Raw genomic sequence first — 9977 nt, 5'->3', positions numbered from 1 at the left:
CCACAATCCCTTCTCCTCCATTCTCCTCTCTGGATCTTGGGCACGCACACACACGCGCCCGACGTGAGTTTAAGCCACCGGATCCGGAACTTGAACCATGGTCAACTACATGGGAGTTCAGTGACATAGCCATTATGCTAACCGCTGGTCCCTCCATTCCTTTCCTGTCAGAATTTGGGACACACATGCACATGCACCCAGTGTGTTTTTCAAGCTGCCACGGCTAGGATACAAACTACATGCTTGTCCATGTGAGAGCTGGCTCCCTTAACCACTAGGCCATGAGGCCAACCCCAAAAGCATTTCTTTAATGTCTATAACATCTCTGTGGTATTAACTTCATTGCATTCATTAATGTCTGGGAAAGGATTCACTGCTCTACACAACATCCCCAAATTTTCCTAATTAAGTGGAACCCTAACTCCAAGGAGTCACAACTCAAGCAGTCTTGGGCTCCTACCTATGGCTGTCTGGTCTCATCCATGATCACCGGACCCCTCGCCACCTGCCACTGGAGGGATGTCCCTTCAGAATCCGCTAAGAGGAAAGGTCTCTATTGCCTTAACAAGGAGGTACACCACCCAGTTCTGCCTGGACAGCTAGCACATCTGGTGGCCATTGTAATGAGCAAAAATTGATTACCTAAGCGATTCCTTACCTGTATTCTCATCAACCAGATCCTTCAACTGGAAAATCAGGGTGAGTCTGTTCACAGGAGTTCCCACCCAGGCCCTGTTCAAAGACACTGACCTCCTCGAACCTCAGTTTCCCTGGCACATGGGGATAATAATGTAAGGATAAGGACACATATGTGATAATGTAAATAACAGCACTTTGGCAAATAGGATGTATGATTTAGTTTTCTTTTTTTAGATTTTTGCCATAGGGTACATGTACTTGCCGGAGAGAGACAAAGGTAGAGATAGAGAAGGAAAGTGAGAAATCACTCCCCAGGAGGGCCATGCTACAATCCCTTCTCCTCCATTCTTCTCTTGGGATTTTGGGAGCGCACACACACACACACACACACAGCGTGATTTTCAAGTCACCAGGTCCAGGATTCAAACTGTGGTCGGCCATGTGGGAGTCCAGTGCCTTAATCACCATGCTACCTGCTGACCCCAGAAGACCCTATTTTTAGGACCTAAAAGTCAAATAGAAACAGCTCTAGGGGAGGATTTAGGTTCTGAGCTTCTACCTTTGTAAGAGTGGCGAATAATGAATCAGAATGAACTGGAAACCTTCTAAAGTTTCCATCTCAGGCCCCTTGTAACAATGTAGACAATAATTATACTGACACAGGTATTCCAAGAGTCATATTGGTTCCCCAGACAGAAGTCCATCTAATGAATACACAGGTCTGTCTGGAGATTAGCCACAGCCCTGTTCCTGCCCTCTATACCCACCTTGACCCCCACGTTCATGATCTGAGCCATAAAGGGCTTCCTCGAATAGCAGGTCCTAACTTCCGTTCTTCACCTCCTCGCCTCTGAGACACCTGAGATACCTGCTGTCTTCTGGATGAATCCCCAGCGGGGAGTTGGCTATACCCAGTAAGCAGCATCCATTCACCATTCCCCTCGGCAAGGCACCATTTGCATAGAGGACTGCTGCTTGATTTGCATGTCTGTCACCGACCCCTACTCAAGCCTGTCCATGCTCAAGAGCAGGACCATACATGTCTTGCTTACATACATGTCCCATTCCTGTGCTGTAACACCTGCAAAGTGCTTCGCACATACTGGCTACATGCTCCTAGCAGCCAGTGTGACCATTAAATTAAAATAGACTTAAAGGCACTTGGACTCCACCTCTCTATTCTAAGAGGCAACCAACAACTCTAAAAAGACTAAATCTAGGGACCATGAAATGGCATAGTAGTTACGTCCCTGGACTCCCACATGTCCGACCATGGTTCGAGTCTCAGACCCAGCTTGAAACTCACACCAGACACGTGTGTGCATGCCCAAAATCCCGACAGGAGAATGGAGGAGAAAGAATTGCAGTATGGCCATCTCCCCTAGGGGGTGATTTCTTGCTTTGTCTCTCTGTCTCCCAGGCAAGTTTTTGTACACTATAGAAAAAAAAAAAAAAAAAAAAAAACTTGCTTAAAAAAAAGAAAGACTGAATCGAGATGCCAAGCCTGTGTCACTCAGAACCACACCACAGTCATTTTTCAAACGAAATCTAAAAAAAATACACATAATCTAATGTATAGAAGATACCCACTTCAGCCCTAAACACTGCACCTTTAGAACTTGGTGAATGGAGAAGCAATGATTTTTAGCAGAAAAAAGCCTTGCTTTGGAATTTTGCTGACACTGCTAGGGGACTATTCTCTGCAGGCTGGGAGCACATGGGGGGCCTGGGTTTGATTCTAGGTCCAACCTGAAGACCATGCTGAGGTGGCTTATGCCTATAATCTCAGCGACTCAGGCGGCTGAGGCAGGAGGGTCAAAGTTTGAGGCTGGCCTGGGCAACAGAACGAGACCTGTCTGAAAAGCCAAAGCATGGTAGTGTGTCCCTGTGAGGCCAAGACAGAGCATCCTCATATGGCGAAAACTATCTTTAGAAAAGAAGAAGAAATGTCTTCGGGGCTCAGATTTTCCATTAAGTCACCTTTTGATATTGGGAAAAAGCACTCAGCCTCCTTGGGCCCCATACTTAATATTAAAGGATTAGACCTTTCCCCCCTTGTTAATAAAGCATCACGCTACACAGCAGCGGATGTGCAGTAAATCAGAGACGCTTCTAGGACAGGCACCGTCTGAGAGCTTTACACATTAACTCATTTAAGCCTCATGACAACTCCGTGAGGGTGTTTTTGGTTTGTTTCTTTGAGGGTTTTTTTTTTTTTTTTAGATTTTTTGTCATAGGATTCATGTGTGAGTCAGAGAGAGACAGGGAGAGAGAGGAAGAGAGAATGTAAGAAATCATCCCCCAGGGAGGATGGCCATGCCGCATTCTCTTCTCTGTTCTCCTCTCAGGATTTTGGGCATGCACACACTCGCACCCAGAGTAATTCTCAAGCCACCAGGTCCAGGATGTGAACCGTAGTTGGCCATGTGGGAACCCAGCACTGTAACCACCACAGCACCTTCTGGTCCCTAACCCCATGAGGTTTTACAGATGAAGAAACTGAGGCACAGATTCGTGACCTGGCTGCCTATGAACACACAGCGAGTGGCAGAGCCAGGATTCAAATCCAGGCATTCTGGATCTGAGCCCGCATCCTTCCCACCCTGTACTGCTTCTCTACAATTGTGAAAGCAATCAATTTTGGGACCAGCGGGAGGTATATTGGTTAAGTCATTGGACTCCCATGTAGTCAACTGTGGTTCAAATCCTGGACCCGACAGCTTAAAACTCATGCCAAGGGTGAGTGTGTGCACACCCAAAGCCCTAAGAGAATGAAGGAGAAGGAATTGTGGCATGGCCATCTCCCTCCCCAGAGGGTGAATTCTTGTCTTCTGTCTCTCTGTCTCTCTCTGTTTCTCTAGCGAGTGCACATGCCCTATAGCAAAACCCTCTCAAAAAAAAAAAAGAGAAGAAAGGGAACCAGCAGTTAGCGTAATGGCTATGTCACTGGACTACCACGTAGTCGACCGCGGTTCACGTCCCGGACCCGGTGGCTTAAAACTCACACTGGGCGCGTGTGCATGTGTGCCCAAGATCCCGAGAGGAGAATGGAGGAGAAGGGATTGCGGCATGACCATCCCCACTGGGGGGTGATTTCTCGCTTTCTGTCTCTCTATTTCTCTCTGTCTGTCTGGCGAGCGCACGCACTCTATAGCGAAAACCTCTCCAAAAAAAAAAGAGAGAGAAGAAAGTAATCAATATTTTAGAGTAAAGCTTCCCTGGATTGTGTCTGCTCTCCCTGCATGCTCTTCCAACTCCCATTGCTCCGGCTTTCCCCCAGTTAACTCTACTCATCTTTTAGATCTCAAATTCAATGTCATTTCCCCAGGGAAACTTTTCCTTAACCATCCATCTCAGATCAGATTCCAGAGCCACATGTCTTAATATGCTTTATCTGGGCCAACCCATAGCCCAGTGGTTAAGGAGCCAGATCCCACATGGTTGACCACATTGTTTGAATCCTGGCCCCTGCACCTTGGAAAACACATTAGGCGTGTGTGTGTGTGTGGGGGGGGCGGGCATTTCCAAAATTCTTCCAGGATGGAGAAATGGAGGAGAGGGGACTGGAGTAAAACCATACCATAAAGGGGGGGGAGGTGCTTTCTCCCTCTCCCTCTCTCTCTCTGTTTCTCTGATGAACACTTACACTCGCTGGCAAATTTTTTTTAATATTTTTTATCTTTCTTCTGGGCATTTACTACATTTATTACAATTTTCAATGACCTATTAATTTGTGTGCCGTTTGATTAAAGCCTTGCTCTCTACCTGCACCTCCACAAAACAACAAGGCCCATGAGGCCAAGAGCCTGCACGCAGTGCACCTGCAGGGCCAGCCTGGCGTAGGTGCAGGAAGTGCTGTGTAACCACTTGTCAAATGTGTCCATGACGTTTTGGGCAGTACCAGGAACACTCTGGTCAAGGTGAAATTTCCTAGTTAGTTGGCAAATATTCAGAAATTGCTACCATTCTATATAACCACACAGACACACACATACACACAATTCAGAATTTGTGAATTAGTGTGTGTGTGAGTGTGTATGAATAACCAAATTCTGAATTTCATTTTTATACAAGGGGACAGGAAAAAGTGTATGGAAAAAATGGAATTAAAGTATGAGTCTATTTTGGTGCAAAACATTTTGAAAGCCAGCCAGTTTTTTCTCTTTTTTCATCATACACAGTTTCCTTGAACTCATGGAGTCTGTTTTTCAAAAATACAGAAAAAGCGGGCCAACAGGTGGCATAGTGGTTAAGATGCTGGACTCCCATGTGACTGATTGTGGTTTGAGTCCCAGAACCAGTGGTTTGAAACTCACACAAGCTGCACGTGTATACGTATCCAGAATCTCAAGAGGAGAATGGAAGGGAAAGGATTGCAGTGTGGCCAACCCCCCTTAGGGGATGATTTCTTGGTTTCTGTCTCTCTGTCTCTATCTCTCCAGCAAGCACATGGGTCATAAGCAAAAAATCTCTCTCAAAAAAAAAAAATCATTAGAAACACCTTAAGCACCTTGATAACAAAAGACACCGTTAAAATCGTCAACTTCTGCCCAGCTTCCATCTGTCTCAGATACTGTTTCATCTTCAGCAAGTGTTCTTGAGATAATTCTGAATAATAAGTTACCTCACAGCCTGGCCAAATGGTTTGACTCAATCAATATGACTCCTTGCAAATGTTCCTATTGCTCTTGGGGGTGGGGAGAAGCTACTGGGATCCCTTTCCTGTTGTTAATAGCACAGGGAAATTGTTACCCTTGATACAATTATGATCCGCAAAACTTCAGGAGAGAGACTCATGAAAATGAGACTACCACACGGGATGCAAAAATCACCTCCCAATACTATGATATGATGGGACAAATAAGAAAGCGCTGATGTCACCCAAGGTGTCTGCCCCTGGTAAAGACAGGCAGCCACTGAGCAAATAGATAACGCCCAGCCTCCCGCACCCCACTGTCTGCTCCACCCAGTGCTGTGGCCCCTCAATCTCTCTGCATATTGCTGTGGACCTCTGGGCTCTCAGCCATCATTAGGTAGACAAGTCCTTGTCACCATTCTGAGACAGGACCTTCTTAAAAATTTGTCCTCATTGGGAACAGCAGATGATGTGATGGTTTATCACTAGACTCCCATGCAGTCGACCACAGTTCGAGTCGTGGACCTGGCAGTCTAAAACTCATGCCAGGCGTGTGTGCATGCATGCCCACAATCCCAAGAGGAGAATAGAGGAGAAGGGATTGTGGCATGGCCATCCCCCTTGGGGGTCATTTCTCACTTTCTGTCTCTCTGTTTCTGTGAGTGCATGCGCCCTATCGCAAAAAATCTCTCTGAAAATAAAAAGTGTCCTTGTTTTTCCTTCCAAGGCTATTAAACACAGACTGGTAGGCCACGTGGCCTCTGCCGCACAGTCAAGGTCACATAGGCCTACTCAAATGGGATCCTCTCCTCAAATGGGATCATGAAAGTCATCCCTCCTTCTCCCTCCTTCAGACTGAGTTAGACCTAAACCACCCTGTATCCATCTTTCCTTGATGTCAAGACAATGGTGATGATGTGACAAGTGTGACCAATGGCCCAGCTCTCTTGGAAGGTTTAAGTTTCTGGTTTCTAAAAGTTCAACATGGGTTTGCCTAGAATGAGGAGAAGTAAAACAGTAGGTCCGTGTGAGGTGATGGGTATGTTAATTTGCTTCACTGTAATAACCTTTCTACTATCTATATGCATCCCACAGCATCACATTATGTCACTTATACATACAAGTAAATTTACTTTAAAATAAAATACAACAGGGAGAGAGACTTGGTCTGGCCCAGCCAGTGCATGACAACCTGGTCTGACATTGACACTGTCACTGCCACCACAGTGGACCAGCAGCCGATGACCAGTTCACAGGAGTCCCTGATGCTGAGCTGAAATTCCTGTAGGTGAACCGGGGGAGGGCTTCTAGATCACCCTGGTGGATGAGTCTGTCCTCCATGACTGGGAGATGGCCATCTTCGAACCCCCAGCATGCTCTATGAAGGCAGCTACATCAAGGTGCATATTAAATGTCCTATTTCCCATGACCAGCAGATGACATAATGATTATATTGCTGGAATCTCACAGAGCTGACTGTGGTTTGGGTCTTGGACCCAGCACTTAAAACTCATGCCAGGCACATGTGTGTGCGTGCCCAAGATCCTGAGAGGAGAATGGAGGAGAAGGGATTGTGGCATGGCCATACTTCCTTGGGGGTGATTTCTCACTTTCTGTCTCTCTGTCTCTATCTCTCTGGTGAGCACATGCACCCTATAACAAAAATCTCTCTAAAAAATATGTATATTCAGTTTCCTATTTCCTACTAACCATATTCACCACTTACCTTGAGATTCTTAGCGAAATGTACGCATGTCAATTCTTGATGTGGATCATCTACAGACGACCGCCAGACAGGGGCCTGCCCTCTGAATGGCAGGATCTTACTGAGGAGGTGAGGATCTGCTAAGTGTAGTCTCACTGTTTGATCTCACCTTCTCCCCAGCCAAAGTGGATGCTCTGGGGGGTGTTACATTCGGGACATAGAGAGTAAAGGAAAAGTCAGAGAATATGCTGAAATCTTAGTAAACAGATTTTGGCCCCTGATGCCAACGCAGAAAAGGAGGAATATCCCAGCACTCTGGTGCCTTCCAATGACGACAGCTCAGATTTGCTCTATGATGACGTGTGCGATGATGACACTGGTAAGGAGGAGGAGGAGGAGGAAGATGCTGACTGCTGTGAGGATGATGACTCTGGAGATGCAGGGTCATGGTGCCCTCCTTTAATCCCCCTTTAGTGCCCTACCAACTCAGGCCGGAGGGAGGGGAGCAACTGGGGCCCTGGCCGTGAACCCTCAGCACAAACCTCTTCACTGGGGTGAGGAAAACACACAGGGCTGACTCCTCCACGGACCTGTTTTCTCCTTCTTATGAGCCTCTGTAATCCTCCACAGAATGTCCCAGTTCTTACATTTTTTTTTACCCTTCTATCATTGTACTGATTTTTTTTTTCTTTTTAGAGAGATTTTTACAATAGGGCACATGCAGTTGCAAGAGACAGAGAGAAAGTGAGAAATCACCCCCCAGAAGGGATGGCCATGCCTCAATCCCTTCTCTTCCATTCTTCTCTCAGAATCTTGGATATGCATCTACATATGCCTGGCGTGAGTTTCAAGCCTCCGGGTCCAGAACTTGAACCACAGTCGGCTATGTAGGAGTCTAGTGCCTTAAATGCCACCTGCTGGTCCCTACACTGATTCTTTAAAAAAAAAAAAAAATGGAGGGGGAGCAATAATCAGATAGTGGCACAACAGTAATGAAACAGAACCCCACGGTAAGGTCCTGGGTTCACGTCCTGGAGCCCCCTGTATATGTCAAGTATGTGTGCGTGTGTGCCTGTGATTTGGGCCAGCTAAAGCTAGGGGTGGATAATGGCATGAGCCTCTCTTTTGGGGGTCCCCCCACCTCTCTCTCATAGAAGAAATAAATGAATAAAAACAACATCCAAACTCCCAACTCACATTGTCTCTACAGAATGTTCACAGCAAAAGACATTTGGCCTGTTTCTGGATGCTTAAAGAATTTAGTTCTGAGACATCGAATGAGTCTAAGGCTGGGAACCTCCTGGGAGATCACAAGTGCTACATACACAGGGTAACAAAAGAAAATGAGAAAAGAAATGCAAAACAAACTTTAAAAAAATTTTAAGCTCATTCCATTAGTGTGTGCATATTCGTTTAGTCCCATGGTGGTGCACTTTGCTTCTTTCCCTTCCTGAGGCTGGGATCCAGTGGGCACCAGGGACTTTGTGCCACACCTTTGTGTCACGTTCCACCTAATGGAACGTGTGTTATTTCTGTCTCTGGGAAATCATCCTAACACAGAGGCCTCAGCTACTGAGGAAAGAAATCAGTTTGTTGCAGAGGCCTCAGCTACTGAGGAAAGAAATCAGGTTTTTTTTTGTTTTTTTTTTTTTAATCAATCAGGATCTAAAGTCTGAAATAAATACCCATACTTTACATAAAAAAAATAGTTTAATTAAATATCCTCTTCTAAGAAAAAGAAAAACAGTGAAGGAAAAGTCCTGAAGGACACCCATGCACAGCTCTACCTAAAGCCACCGGCAACTTAAAAATCCAAGTCATCCTCCTCCTCCTCCTCCTCCTCAATGGACTCTTACTAAACCTTCCTTGTCTTTTCTCTGAGAATCTTAAAAGTTACTACACACTACAGAAACTAAAACCACCCCCACTAGACATGACAGTCCCCATGAAGAGACGGGGAGCTCCGTGGCCGTGGTCTGACAATTCAAAAGAGTTGCCAATGAAGCCAGCCTTCCTCTGAGTGAGACTCGGCCTTCAGAACCCACCTTGCTGAGTGAGAAAGTGGCTGAAGAAACACAAAGCAATTGCTTACCCAAGGTGAAGAGCACCCAGGAGAAGCAGCACACTGGAAGCTCTCGCTGCTGCAGTCCCCAAGCCCGACTGAAGAGGCTTCTGCTAGCCCAGTAGGTCAGACGCAGAGCCAACGGAACGTGTGCATTCTGAGGAGGCTGTGGAGATGCAAACAGGAACCTCAGCCTCAAGGTTCTCGTTTCAGTCATCTGGTCCTTTCCCCAATGCGTATTTACACTTTCCTCCTAAAAAGAGGCAATACATTCAACCCTGCAGGCGTCATCTCCATCTCTACGTTATTAACTCTCTGAGGGTAAGAATTTGAATGGTACCAGACAAGCACTCGCTCAGAAAGAAATGAGCCTCGTGCAAACAAAATAAATTTAAGGTTCACACAAAACATTTGGTTCTGTGTTTAAGATGTAGCAACTTCCATTTTTTTTTTTTCTCTCTCTCAGTGCAGAGGTACAAACACAGAGGTCACCCAAACTCTGCTTCTGAAGATGTGCCTACCTAGCCTTTCAGCTCACCACCTCGACACATAGATCTCCGGGCAATACCACTGTTTCCACAATATGGGCAATGCCTTATTCCCTAGAGAACCTCTGGGGTGGCTTGGACCTCAGATAACAAATCAAGGCTTCTTCATTTCAAGAAATCTCTCACCATCTTCAAAATGAGTGTTCTCTATGTACATGCCTTCAACCGCGGCTGGATCAACTTGACCAAGCCATGGGCAGCCTCACCTTGTGGGACTCGTCCTGAATCATTTGAAAAGCTGTTAAATGTTTGTTTTCCTCAAGGACTAGGCTATACAGTCCCTAAGAAGTGATGTGCTGGTGAGCCAGCAATTTCCATAGTATAAATACTCCCACTGTAAGCTACTAACAGTTTAACAACCAGCTTGCAAAATTTCTAAAAACGTAA

General features: G+C 46.0%; 1 protein-coding gene across 1 annotated transcript in view; it reads right to left on the bottom strand.

The window, feature by feature from the left end:
- The window catches only part of JAML (junction adhesion molecule like), a 38740-nt gene extending 29491 nt beyond the window's left edge, over positions 1-9249 (bottom strand). The window contains exon 1 of the mRNA XM_006148846.3: positions 9073-9249. The gene's annotated coding sequence lies outside the window, so the exon portion shown is untranslated. The remainder of the gene's footprint in view (positions 1-9072) is intronic.
- Between the last annotated feature and the right edge of the window lie 728 nt (positions 9250-9977).

The sequence above is a fragment of the Tupaia chinensis genome, unplaced genomic scaffold (assembly GCF_000334495.1).
Source record: "Tupaia chinensis unplaced genomic scaffold, TupChi_1.0 Scaffold000247_1, whole genome shotgun sequence".
Lineage (NCBI taxonomy): Eukaryota > Metazoa > Chordata > Mammalia > Scandentia > Tupaiidae > Tupaia > Tupaia belangeri.
This window is presented reverse-complemented; position numbering and strand designations above follow the sequence as displayed.